The sequence below is a fragment of the Chenopodium album genome, chromosome 9 (assembly GCF_948465745.1).
Source record: "Chenopodium album chromosome 9, dcCheAlbu1.1, whole genome shotgun sequence".
Taxonomy (NCBI): Eukaryota; Viridiplantae; Streptophyta; class Magnoliopsida; order Caryophyllales; family Amaranthaceae; genus Chenopodium; species Chenopodium album.
In genome coordinates, this window is record NC_137842.1 from 15,601,783 (window position 1) to 15,616,312 (window position 14,530).

The following is a 14,530-nucleotide window of genomic DNA, read 5'->3' on the forward strand; positions in this document are numbered from 1 at the left end:
TACAGGGGTGACTTAAAAACGGATCCGACTTATTAGAGCAACTCCAATGACACGCATGTCAGCCATAAAAATGGATCTAGCTTATTAGAGCAACTCCAATGACATGCATGCCAAATAAGCTTTTTTAAGCTAATTGTCATTTTAGCTACTTTGAGCTCTAATAGCTAGCTATTATTTACAATTTAAAAGAATTTTAGTTCCTTAATTAACTTTTTACAATTCATTTTATTTAATCTACTGCCTCCAGTTCTTGTTACTTGCAACTTTGGGAGGCATTGCAGACTCCTAGGCAAACTTTCCTAAGCATATTTATTGAAAGATAAGAGTATATACTTAAATATTAAGCCAACTAAAAAAAAAATTAACCAAATTTAAAATAAGGCAAATTTGTCGGAAAAATCCTTTTAAAAGCACCCCTTTGCGAAAAAAAACCTTTTAAAAGTTTTTTGTATTGGTTTAAAAAAACCACCACGTTGATTTTTTTTTTTTTGTGAAAGGAAACCCATCTCCCTAATTATCCTCTAATTAACTTAACTAAATACTAATTTTCTCTCATTTCTTCTAATTAACCCCTAACCCACTCAAATGACTCAAATACCAAATAATTAGATTTATTATTATTATTTTTTTAAAAAAAAACCACCACCCTTACCACCAACCAACCACCCCTTCCCTTTCTTCCTCCCTTTCCTCTTCCCATGGCAGCAACCCCCTCACCCACTAGACCCGTTGCTCATATCACCCCCCACCTCTGACGACCCACCTTCATCGTTGGTTGATCCTCCCCTTTCCCCTTATCCCCGTTGGCAACCAACTTAAATGAATCACATTAACGATTAAAACTAGATTGTAAAACTGATATTTAATGATTAAGAAAAACATCTTACCTTAATTGCTTGCTTCAATGGAGGAGAGAAAGCTCACAAGCTGCTTTAATGGAGAGTTTAGAGTACGTTTCAATAAAGAAATAGACAAATTCGTTTTGATAGAAGTCAGAGAATTTCATAATATAAAAGAAGTAACCATTTCAAAACCTGACTCGACTCATCAATTGCCCGTATAAGCTCGCCCCATTAAAAGCCCGACCCTTTACAATATGTTTCGGGTTTAACCCGGTTGTTACAGGGGTGGGGACGATCCGAGTTATTAGAGCAACTCCAATGACGGACATGCTAAATATGTTTTTAAGCTAATTGTCATTTTAGCTATTTCGAGCTCTAATGGCTAGCTATTAACTTACAATTACAAAAAATCTCAGTTCCTTAGTTAACTTTTTATATTCATTTTATTTAATCTACTAGTTCAAAACCCGTGCCATGCACGGTTTTGCAGTATTGGCAACATTCGTTCATTAGAAAAGTTACATACTAAACATAATAAGTGGAAGTAAAAAAAAACTTAGAAAAAACATATTAATGTGATATACCATAAGATGAATCTCAATAAATATACAAAAATAATATAAAATGAAATACAAAAATAAAAATATCATAATAACTGATTGATCCTTAATTTATTAGTCACACTATCAATGGGTGTCATGTAGTTGGTCGGATACTTAATAGCTGATATCCCTACAAAAAAATAGGGAAATTCTCAATGGTACTCTCATTTTTATTTTTCTCAATGGTAAACACTAACATATCAAATTATCATTGGTAATCTATAATTGGTAAAACTAATTCAATGGTAACACTAGTTAAGCATTTTAAAAAAATATTAACCTTGGTTAATGTTTTAAAAGGGAGGGAAAAGAGAAATGTCTAAAATACCCTTCTCAAACAAAACCCACCACCACTTCTTCCCCTCGCCACCTCTGACCAGCCAGCCCAATTCCCGTGCTCCTGGCCGGCGCCGGCCGTGCCCACCAAGATCCCCTCCCCGGCGCCGGCGCCAAGTTAAACCCCCTCCCCCTGGTCGCTGCGACCACTAAATCATCCAATCCCCAACAGCCCAGCCAGGCCACCCCCGGCTTTTCACCGCCCCCCGTCGTCGGTGCCCAGATCGTTCCTCCTCGGCGCCGGTGCCGTTCTAACACCTCTCCCCTTTTCGCAACCTTCCGCGAGTTGAACCACCCAATCCCTTCCCATAAACCCTTCTTCCTCCGCCACGAAACCCCCTAAAACAATCAACCCACCTTCGAAAAACCCTAGCCGACCCTCCTCCGCCATCGCTAGGGTTCCGGTTGGGGTTTTTCGAGGGTTGGGATGGTTTATAAAGGGTTTAGGTTTTCGTGGGGGTAGGGAGGGGCTGGTGGTTCATGGGCGCCGACGTCGGGCCGGGGGTTTTGGGCGCCGACGCCGGGCCGGGGGTTTTGGGCCGGGGGTTTTGGGCGCGACCGGGGGTAGGAAAGGGGATTGAGGCTGGCGGTTGAGTGGATGTGGTGGTTGGCTGTGGTGGCTGTTGAGGGTTTTTTTTTTAAAAAAAAATAATTTAATTATTAAAAAAAAAAGGAAAATATGATTTCAAGGATATATTAGTCATTTCCCCCTTAGTTAACTATGGTTAGGCTTATAATTTTAGATTTATCTCATAAATATCACCATTGAATTAATAACACAAATTGTTGATTACCAAAGATAATTTGATTTTTTTGATGTTTACCATTGAGAAAAATAAAAAGTTTAAGAGGACCATTGAGAATTTCCCAAAAAAATAAAAATAAAATAAATTTATAGTAAATAAATAAAAAGGATATACGTAGTAAAAAATAAGAGAGAGAGAGAGAGAGAGTTCATATTACAATAATATTTTGTTGTAAGTTATGAGAAGTAATGTACTTGTTATGCCAAACTTTGAAATACTTCTTTGAATACTACATTATTTGTAGTATTGTAAATCCGACCTTCTTTATCACATATCAAAATTTTTGAACCACTTCTCCATGTAACCCTTGATATTGCTACATAAAGCTGACCATGACTAAAAACTGGTCTCGAAAGATATAAGCCTACATTAGAAAGAGACTAACCTTGGCTTTTGTTAATAGTCATTGCAAAACATACCACCAATGGATATTGCCTTCGTTGAAATTTGAATGGCAATGTTATGTCAGATGGACTTAAGATCATGCGAGGAATAAAAACTTTATGCCCAATGTTGCTTCCCGATATAATGTTTGCCTCAATGATATGATTGCCCAATTGTGTTATTGTAACACCGTACCCTAGAAATTCCTTTCTTTTAAAGTACCTGTTTTGCCCTATTTAAAACTTTAAATAAGAATATCTAAGATATTACCGCCACCGTGCAAACGGCTAAGGTAACTATCAAAGACACACAGTGGAAGACTAATTTCAAAACCATCCTAAACAAGTCAACTTGAAAAGTCAACCAACGAAAGTAAAGTCAAACCCAAGTTAAACTAAGTAAAATAAATCAACCTACAACTTGGAACCATTATAGGCCCTTATAAAAACCAAACCATCTATAAAACTTTTGCGTTAGTCATGCATAATAATATCATAAATAATTAAAGCGTTAGTCATGAATATGCTTCATCACCTGAAAAGCTTCTCTCTACTTGTTTCCACTACTCTCCATTAGAAATGGGTCATCATAGGGCCAAGATAAAGACAAGGAAAACAAACACACAAAACACACAATCAACAAAACTGAGTACATAAGCGTAATTAACACACTCACATGCATTTACCTATCAACACACAACTTACCTTGTTGCATCTGTTTTTCAATCATACAACATCCAACAAAACTTCTCAACTAGACAACTACATAATTTATTTAGCGTTGATTACTCATCGAACGGGTTTCCCACTCAACCTCCCCCAATAAATGAGCTTACTAAGACGGGAGCTAACCGTGCCAACATCAAAACCACTCATAGGTGGCGGAATTTCTGCGCATAATAATAATAAAAGGAATGTACAACGTCCTATACTCCAGTAGAATTTATGATAAAATATAAAGTCACATAACTCCCCCATATGTTCATACTCAAGGTATATACGTTCCAAGAGTTTTGGTGCGTAATCTCTTTCACTTTACGTTATTTACAGATTATTAAACTTGGTGATGACTCTTAAACCATAATCATTCAATCAACAATAATTATTCAATCAATCAAATATACCAATTTAATTCTTGAAAAATTAGTGACCACATAATATTTAATGTTGAATCCGTTTTAATTCTACCTCGGTGCCAATGACACCTTAAACGCATAAAGCACCATAAATCCTATCCCTCAATGTTAAAAACACCTTAAGTGCACTAAGGCACCAAAATATAATTCATTCCTCGTGTAAAAGTGAAAGGAATGGTGTCCTTCGAACAAGTATATTATTTTGATAGTGGGTTCAAAATTATTAGAAAGCTAATATATTCAGTAAGGTTAAGTGATCGGAATGCCTAGGTGGAGGCCGCTTTCGATTAGTAATATTAATGCATAATTGAAATTACAACTTAATCTTGACTGAACCCTTCGGGTCACACCCAAGCAATTAACAAACCGACTCGACGAATTAATTCGGAAGAAATTAATGAGTCACCCGAGTATTAAATATTTAGACGTCGGAAATTCGAGCTTAGAGCGTCGAAACCGAGCGTCGGAAGTAGAGTAAAAAATAGTAAAAGACGAGACGGAAAAATCAATAATAAATCAACAATGACTAAAATACCCCTAGCATCGGAACCCCGAGTGCTAGGAGATTAGGAAAGCTAGCAGCCCGCACCATGTGCGAGGCTTGCTACCAAACTACGGCCAGCAGTCCGCACATAATGCGTGGCTTGCTGGCGCGCTGTAGCTAGCAGCCCGCACATGTGTGAGGCATGCTAGCAGCAGCCTTCGGCAACAGCATCCCGCACATGTGTGCGTGGGCGTGGTGGCCGAACTGGCTGACAGCAAGCAGCCCGCATGTGCGGGACTTGGCTGGGCCGGGTAGCTAGGGTTGTGGTCATTGGGCAAGCATGTGAGGGAGGCTTCAAGTGTGAGGGACAAGTGGCACAAGGAGAGGAAGGAGTGGGGAGCAAGTATGATCCCCTCTTCTCCAAGTGGTCCTCACTTTCCTTTGCATGTATTAATGACACTTGTAGATTTATTATTAGTTTGCTTATTTATTTTATTTTAGCTTTAAAATAAATTGTGGAATTTCATACTCCCACATTGATGGGATATAAATTTCCACTCTCACTCTTCCCTATAAATACCCACCTTGGGTTTTTGGGAAAAGTGCTTGATTAGGAGTTCAATAGAGCATTGCATTTGCAAAAACTCTTAAACTCATATAATACTCGGGTTTTGATCGGACCTCGCTAACCTCAAGGTAACGGACCTAAAAGTCGGTAGTTGTTTTTACGGGTGGATGTCCGTCGACGGCTCTCGTGTTTTCGGGGCTAAGCTTTCAAGTAAGAGCCCAATTTGTGGGGCGAAGCACGCAACAAAGGTATATTTCCTATTTTTCCCTTTTGTGTTTATTTTATGCATTAGTGATATTATTTATTGCGAGCGTGATCCTTGGCTCGGGTTTTTTCCGCGGTGAGTGGGACTCACCAAACCCTAACAGCGGCATCGGAGCCCCGCTCGTTTATTTTTAATTATCATATTTTTCAAGGCATTTTTATGGCTTAATTATTCTGGTTTTAAGTTGCTAATTAGATTAGTAGCTCGTATTATCCATTTTAACCTCGTATTAGAGCTGACTTCAGCTCCCAAACCCAGATTTTGACCTAAAAATAGTGAATTTTGGGTGGAAATGGCGTTCTAGAAATGGTTTTTCCTTATCAGACCTCAGTTTTTAGCCAAAAAACGACCAGAAATGCATTTTTCGAGGGGTTTTTCGTTTTAACGAAAATTTTTTAGTCTATCTAACCTTGAAAATTAATTGTACATTTATGGTGGTTATGTAATTGGTTCAATAGATATTTTATATGTAATTTTAAACCTCTTTAGGCATGATTACTTGGTGGTAATTTGTGTTTGAAAGCTTGGTTTTATTTTTTCACATAATTGCAAATTAATTGCATTAAGTGTGAAATTTTTGTTTTGAGGCTTCTAAAGTGCTAAAGATTCAATCTTTAATTGTGTTAAGTGATTGAAACTTTAAAAGCTACTAAATTCCATGAATGTTATGTTGAACTTTGTTGTTTTAATCATTTTTGGTTGATTGGAAACATAAAGTTTCAAACTTTGTGATAGAAATTTGTTTATCTTCATATTGGAAAATATAATTTTTCAAGGATTCACAAGTGTTAGTAGTTGGATATTTTCATTTGTTCATATTTTTCCAACTCCCTCTTACTATTAAATTAATAATGAGAAATTGCCTTATTTATTTTGTTGCACCAAGTTAAACCAAGTTAATTAAAGAATGGTTCTTGGGAATTATTTTGGTTGAATGCACCTTATTAATAAATTTTATTTAAGTTAGACTTGTTTAAATTTTCAATTTTTGCTCATTGAATTAGTTCTAAAATTAATTTAGAATTAATAATATGTCACGCGAAATTGGGATCGAAAGCCCGAGGCTATGGCACGCAAAACGAGGCAAAGCCCCCCTTAGCTAGCCGGGCTTCATAGCAGCCCGCAAGTGGCTGCCAAAGGGGCTGCTCGATGGTTCTTGCAGCCATGTGCGTGGCTAGTGCACTCAGCCACAACAGCAGCACATAGCTATGTGCGTGCGTAGCGCAGCACGTAGCTGCTGTGGTGCGGCTATGGTGCGGCTATAGTACGGCTATGGTGCGACGGTGGTGCACGAGCATTTTGGTGTGTGTGCTTGGTGCGATGAGGCAAGCAACCTTAGTGCATGTGCCTCGCACCAGGCAACCCATAGCAACACTACCAGGTGTAGGCCTAGCTTGTGCTACGGAGGGTGGTCGAGGCACATGCACCAAGCCGCATTGTCCGAGTTACTAGATGACTTTGGTTATCATATGGCATGCGCCACTTGAGTGCGGTTGGCTTTGTGCTTGCTTGTTTGCCGTTTTATTTATTTTAATTAATCTTGTTTATTTTAATTAAATTTTTTTGAGGCTAGGCCTCGGTTTTGAGCAGCATTGGCAAAATTTATTTTGACAAATTTTGGGTTCTACCGGCTTATTTAATTGGATTGATTAAAATGGATGCGGAATTTAGTTGGAGCTTCAATTATTAATTACGTCAATTATATAATCGGTTAAACAACTTTGACTAGTTTTAATTAGGCGTGTTAATTGGATTAACCACCTAGATTAGTTACCAGTGCGCGCGCGTGTTTAATGCATTATTAAACACCCAGATATAGTGAATGGATGAATGGAATGTATATTCTCTCACAGGTTTATAAAAATGCCAACTAGTGGGACCCGATTAGGATAGAAAATACGGACTGCGTGCCGTGATGTATTTCTGTAAATCTAAATACGATATGCGTACCGTTGAGTATTTTTGTACCTTAATATTTAGATTAGTCCTAATAGTAGTTACTAGTATTGCATAATTATGGTCAAGTCTTGAAGATGGAGGTTATTGGAAGACAAAGCCATGAAGTTGCAAAAGAAGACCTTTTGAAGACTTGAAGAATTCAAGGGGTCATGCTAGTTGCCAATATGCATCAAAATGATTTTGCTTAATATTCATGATTATTTATATATGAATTATATGTTAGATGCATGTTTAAGGATTTCAAATGTTGTGATGATTAATTAATTAATTTCACTTAAATCAACCAACATAGAAACGCTAGGTCCCTAAATATTGAGTAAAATTGCAATTCCAAAACAACACTTATCGACCTATTGAGAGTAGTGATGGGCTACGCCAAAGCGAGGCATCACTACCACTCCCTAGACTCATAAGGAATACCGGGTATGCAAGTTGGTTTTGGTTGTACTCAACGATATGAGTGATGGAGTCCTAACATGTCGTGGAAAAGTGAATAAATTGTTGAGAGAGCATTAGATGCGATGATTTATTCAACCAAGAGTGGCTTAGAGCCATTAGCAAAGCGTTGCTTACCTTGGGAGATTGAGTGCTAAGACAAGCCAAAGCATGCTTAGCCACTCATTGTTTCCTTGGATCATGGAATCGCCTTATTTTCACAAAATGGGGACAATTGTATGTGAAAATAAGACGTTAAATAAGTATTGAAATATGCACGAATTAAATCCAATCTTATTTAAGTAATTTTTAATGGTTTTTTATTTAAAATTCTTTCAATTGTAGAATCATATCTTCAAACAACTCAAACAACCAATTTTCATTACGCTCAATTCTCGATAAGGAGAAGTTGAGTTGGACTAATTTCCTTGATTGGCAAAGGAATTTGCGCTTCGTTCTTATGCAAGAACAGAAAGAGTATGTCCTTGATGAGGAAATGACCGAGGCTCCCAATGAGGAGGTGACTCGGGCTGCCCTTAACCGATGGCAAGTGGTCGATCGGGATGTCAAGTGCGTTATGCTAGCCACTATGTCTCCTGAACTTCAAAAAACCTTCTTCAAGAAGGAATCAGCCTATGAGATCATTTCTGAGTTACAGAATATGTTTCAAGAGCAGGCTCGAACTGAAAGGTTTGAAACCCACAGGCATATCCTTGAGACTAAGCTCAAGAAAGGAGAGCCAGTCATCCCATATGTGCTCAAAATGATCGGATTATTTGAGAACATAGGAAGGCTTGATGCGGGGTACTCAACTGAGATGGCAATTGAAATCATTCTCCACTCGCTGCACAAAGGCTATGATCAGTTCAAAATGAACTATAATATGCACAACATGGAGAAAACCCTCAGTGAGCTTCATGGGATGGTTGAAGCAAGATGAGCAGACGCTTAAAGATGAGGGAAAGCATGATATGCTTATGATAAAAAAGGGTAAGTTGTTTAAACGGATAGGCAAAAGGAAGAAAGGCTTCAAGGGGAAAGGCAAGAAGTACTTTCCGCCTAAGCCGAAAGCTACCAAAAACAACAAGGAGAATAAGGTAGCATCTTCTAAGTCTGATTCCGAATGCTTCTATTGAAAGAAGAAGGGACATTGGAAGAGAGATTGCCTCAAATTCAAGGAAGATAAGAAGAACGGAACCGTTGCTTCTGAATCAGGTATATTCGTTATAGACTTACACTTCACTAGCTCAACATCATGGGTATTAGATACCGGATGTGGTTCACACCTTTGTTCCAATTCTTAGGGACTAAGGAACGTTAGGAAGCTAGAGAAGGGAGAGGTTGAACTCCAGGTCAGCAATGGAGCCAAAATTGCGGCCGTATCCGTTGGAACTCTCAGTTTGTCTTTGCCCCCTGGGCTTATTTTGGAACTTGATAGTTGTTACTATGTTCCCAACTTTACCAAAAACATCATTTCAATTTCGGCGTTAGACGTCGAAGGTTTTGAATTTCGAGTAAAAGACAACGAATGTTCATTTTATCTTGATAATGTTTTATATGGTATCGCACATTCTGAAAATGGTTTTTATGTGCTTTCTTTAGACAAACAAGTTTATAATGTAAATGATACTACCAAACAAGCTAAGACCATGGAGTCAAATCAAACTTACTTGTGGCATTGTCGTCTTGGCAACATTAACATCAAACGCATCAAGAAGCTTCTTCAAGAAGGAGCTCTTGACTCTTTCGATTTAGAATCTTTTAAGAATTGCGAAGGATGTTTACTAGGCAAGATAATAAACCAGCCATTCTCCAAGTTGGGAGAAAGAGCAGGTGACTTATTAGGTCTAATACATACCGATGTATGTGGACCAATGATCTCCGCCAAAGGAAATGGACATCGATATTTCATCACCTTCACAGACGACTATAGTAGATATGGCTATGTCTACCTAATGTCGCACAAATCTGAATCGTTGGACAAGTTCAAAGAATTTCAAAGTGAGGTGGAAAATCAGCTTGGCAAGAAAATCAAAGCCCTTCAATCAGATCGAGGAGGTGAATACTTGAGCCAAGAATTCGATGACCATCTGAATGATCATGGCATACTTTCAGAACTGACACCTCCAGGAACCCCACAATGGAATGGAGTATCCGAACGGAGAAATCGAACCTTGTTAGACATGGTACGATTAACCATGGGTCTTAGTGATATTCCTATCTCTTTCTGGGGACATGCACTTTTAACTGCGGCACTAACGCTGAACCGTGCTCCATCGAAAGCTCTAGAAAAGACTCCATACGAATTATGGACGAAAAAACCTCCAAAGGTTGACTTTTCTAAAGATATGGGGATGCGAAGCATACGTCAAGAAATTGATTTTGGACAAGCTTCATTCCAAATATGATAAGGTTTACTTTGTAGGCTACCCAAAAGAAACCAAAGGGTATTACTTCTACAAGAAATCGGAGAACAAAGTGTTTGTTGCTCGCGATGGTGTCTTTTTGGAGAAGGATCACCTTTCCAAAATGACAAGTGGGAGGAAAATCGAACTCAATGAAGTTCGTGAGGATGAGCAACAAAATCAAAATGACAGTCAAAGTGCTTAAGTAGCATCTGTTGACGAAGGTCAAAATATGCAAAGTCGAATCGACAATGCAAATGCTCGGTCCATTACCCTACGTAGGTCCCAGAGGCCGAGAGCTCAACCTGATAGATATCTCGGATTGTTTTTAACCGAGAATCAGGACATCCTAATCATGGATGGAGATGAACCGGGAACCTACAAGCAAGCGATGGCAAGCACTGACTCTGCTAAACGGCAAGAGGCCATGAGATCAGAAATGGATTCCATGTTTGAAAATCAAGTCTATGACTTGGTTGACTTACCCGAAGGCTATATACCTATCGGATGTAAGTGGATTTTCAAGTTGAAAACCGACAAAGATGGAAATGTATTCATTTATAAATCTAGATTGGTAGCAAAAGGTTACAAACAAGTTCATGGTATTGATTACGATGAAACCTTTTCTCCAGTCGCAATGCTTAAATCCGTTTGGATCCTTCTAATGATTGCTGCATATTACAATTACGAAATATGGTAGATGGACGTCAAAACCACCTTCCTCAATGGAATTTTAGAAGAAACTGTGTACATGACACTGCTTGAAGGTATTTTCGACCAAAACAATGCTAGAAAGGTATGCAAGATTAAGAAGTCCATTAATGGATTAAAGAAAGCAAGTAGAAGTTGGAATCTGCGATTTGATGAAGCCATTAGTAAGTTTGGTTTTATCAAGAATCCGGATGAGTCTTGTGTTTACAAGAAGGTCAGTGGGAGTGACATCGCCTTCCTTGTCTTATAAGTCGATGAGATTTTGCTCATTGGAAACAACATTCCATTGTTAGAGTCTGTAAAGGCTTGGCTCGGAAAATGTTTTTCAATGAAAGACTTGGGAGAGGCTTAGTACATAATAGGCATCAAGATCTATAGGGATAGATCAAAGAGGATGATAGGATTGAGTCAAAGTACTTATATTGATAAGGTACTAGCTTGATTCAACATGGAAGGAGCTAAGAGAGGCCACCTATCCATGTCACATGGCATAACCCTTAGCAAGAAGCAGTGTCCAAAGACACCTGATGAGCGGGAAAGGATGAATCAGATTCCATATGCTTCGCTTATTGGATCGATCATGTATGCCATGATTTGTACTAGGCCATATGTATTGTATGCCTTGAGTGCTACAAGCCGATACCAATCAGACCCAGGAGAGGCGCATTGGACTGCGACCAAGAATATCCTAAAGTACCTGAAAAGGAACAAGGATAAATTCCTAGTCTATGGTGGAAGAGATGAATTGGTAGTTGAGGGATACACCGACGCAAGCTTCCAGACAGATAGAGACAACTTCAAGTTACAGTATGGGTACATATTCTGTCTCAATGGAGGAACGTTTAGTTGGAAGAGTGCTAAGCAAAGCACAATTGCTGATTCTACAACTGAAGCCGAATACTTGGCATCATTTGAGGCAGCTAAGGAGGTAGTTTGGATTCGTAAGTTCATTGGGGAACTTGATGTTGTAGCCTCCATCAAGGGTCCAACAGATCTCTATTTTGAGAACAATGGGGCTATTGCTCAGGCCAGAGATCCACGAGAACATCAGAAGGTCAAACATGTCAAGAGGTGATTTCACATGATTAGAGAACGAAAATCAGAAGGTGAAATCAGAATTTGCAAGGTTGGAACAGATGATAATGTAGCCGATCCACTTACTAAACCTTTGTCTCAAGTGAAGCACAATAAACACGTTGAGGCAATGGGAATCAAGCACATTGGAAACAGGCTTTGATTTCCTTATTTTAGTGTTTTAATTAAATTTTGGACATTGTTGATGTAAAAAACTATTATGAACCATTTAGTTTTGGAGTAATTAAATTTTCATGCAATTTAAATCACTCAGTTTCTATTTAATTGTGGTTTAGAATTAAATAATGAGTCTATTCGATTTAAAGAATATTCAAAATAGGGTGACAAGACCAGTCTTGATAAGGAAACACCTATTAAGTGAACGTTGAATATTATAATTGAAAATTATCCCTAATCGAGGCCATTTAAACAATGGACGATTAATGTCCGGTTGAGATTAGTGTGTAGTTTGATTTATAGCACCGTTTCATGTGCTACAAGGACATGCTTGTCATGAATCATTTGCACATGTATTGGTTTAGAACCATACTGGATCGACCTATGAGAATACTTTAAGAGATCCAAAATCGTCATAAGTATATTTCTCACTATTGCTATCGGAACTCTTTTCCTTGACCATGAGTATTTTGAGGTCTCTTGTTTGAGAACTAGTCCGTTTTTTATGTCAGTCAAACGTCTGCCGTAATTGGGGATTATAACAACGGCTATCAGGCGGCTAGGTCATCTTAGTAAGAGAAGCTACATTACAAGACTGGGAATGTTCCCCTACTTATAATAGGGAACATGTCTTGTTGTTTACAAGGCCTCTCGAAGAGCGAGACTGTGAAAATGCATGGCTGTGCTCAGATGGATTTTGGAAATCATCTGCTTATTGACAGTCAAACTCGGATTTCGAGAAACACTTTTGGACGTAACAGGGATGACGAATAATATTACCCTGTAGTTCATGAAGAGACATAGGAAAGGGGCTATACACTGAATGCTCACTTGTCTAGAAGGACAAGTGGGAGATTGAAAGGAATGGTGTCCTTCGAACAAGTGTATTATTCTGATAGTGGGTTCATAATTATTAGAAAGCTAATATATTCAGTAAGGTCAAGTGATCGGAATGCCTAGGTGGAGGCCGCTTCCGATCAGTAATATTAATGCATAATTAATATTACAGCTTAATCTTGACTGAACCCTTTGGGTCACACCTAAGCAATTAACAAACCGACTCGATGAATTAATTCGAAAGAAATTAATCAGTCGCCCGAGTATTAAATATTTAGACGTCGGAAATTCGAGCTTAGAGCGTAGAAACCGAGCGTCGGAAGTCGAGTCAAAATAGTAAAAGATGAGACGACACAATTAATAATAAATCAACAATGACTTAAATACCCCTAGCATCGGCAGCAGCCTTCGGCAACAGCAGACCGCACATGTGTGCGTGGGCGTGCTGGCCGAACTGGCTGGCAGCAAGCAGCCCGCATGTGCGGGGCTTGGCTGGGCCGGGTAACTAGGGCCGTGGTCATTGGGAAGCATGTGAGGGAGGCTTCAAGTGTGAGGTGAAGGAGTTGTGTCTTCGATAAGTGCAATTACTAGATATATCAAGGATCACTATTATGGAGATAATAAGTTCGTTCTCTTGGGGCGTCATCATCTGTTGCTAGACTATGAGAGATGATCTTTGGGCTAGTCGAATGGTCTAAAGCCCGCTAGAATGGATCCTATGAGGTCACACACAAGGGTATTGGGTTAAGCAAGTTAGAGGCCCATTAATGGGCCTCATGAGCAATTAACTAATCATGAAATGGATTGGGCTAGCATAGTTAGATTGGAAATAAGTTTTGGGCTTTTGGCATGGGATCTTATTTAGAGATGAGATCTATAAATAAGATCCATGCCTAGGGTTGCAAGAAAGTAGTTATAATTCACACACAGTGAATTTTGACATCAAGGCAACCAATCCCAAAACCCTTATTCCCTCTCTAATTCACGGCTCCCTCTCCTTCCCCTTTGGACTCACGGCCGGCCACCCTTGGTGGCGCGTGTGGTGGTTCGTGGTGGTTTATGGTGGTTCGTTGCTCGCACTTCCCCATAGAAGGTCAATTGAAGGGTTCAATTGCAACTAACTAGCATTAGTGGAGGTCTTAATCTGTGCCCGTGGACCAAGTAGAGGAATCACGCTTGAGGTTCTTTATCTCCCAATGTTCTTGCTTGATCGCACGTGGAATCACGCTTCAAAGGTACGATTATATGTTCTTTATGTGTTATGCATTAGATCATGGGATTAGGTACTGTATGAATATGATTCATGTTTTTTTTCCGCTGCGTAGTACCTGTAATTCCCTACAGTGGTATCAGTTAGCCTATTGCATTTACGCATATTGACTTTAATTCTTTGATAGTCCACAATTTTAATTCAATTAAGAGGGAGATTAATTTAATTATGGTTCAATTATTATTTTAATGTGATTAAACTTTTGGAATCGATTAAATGTGATTTAATTATGCTCAAATA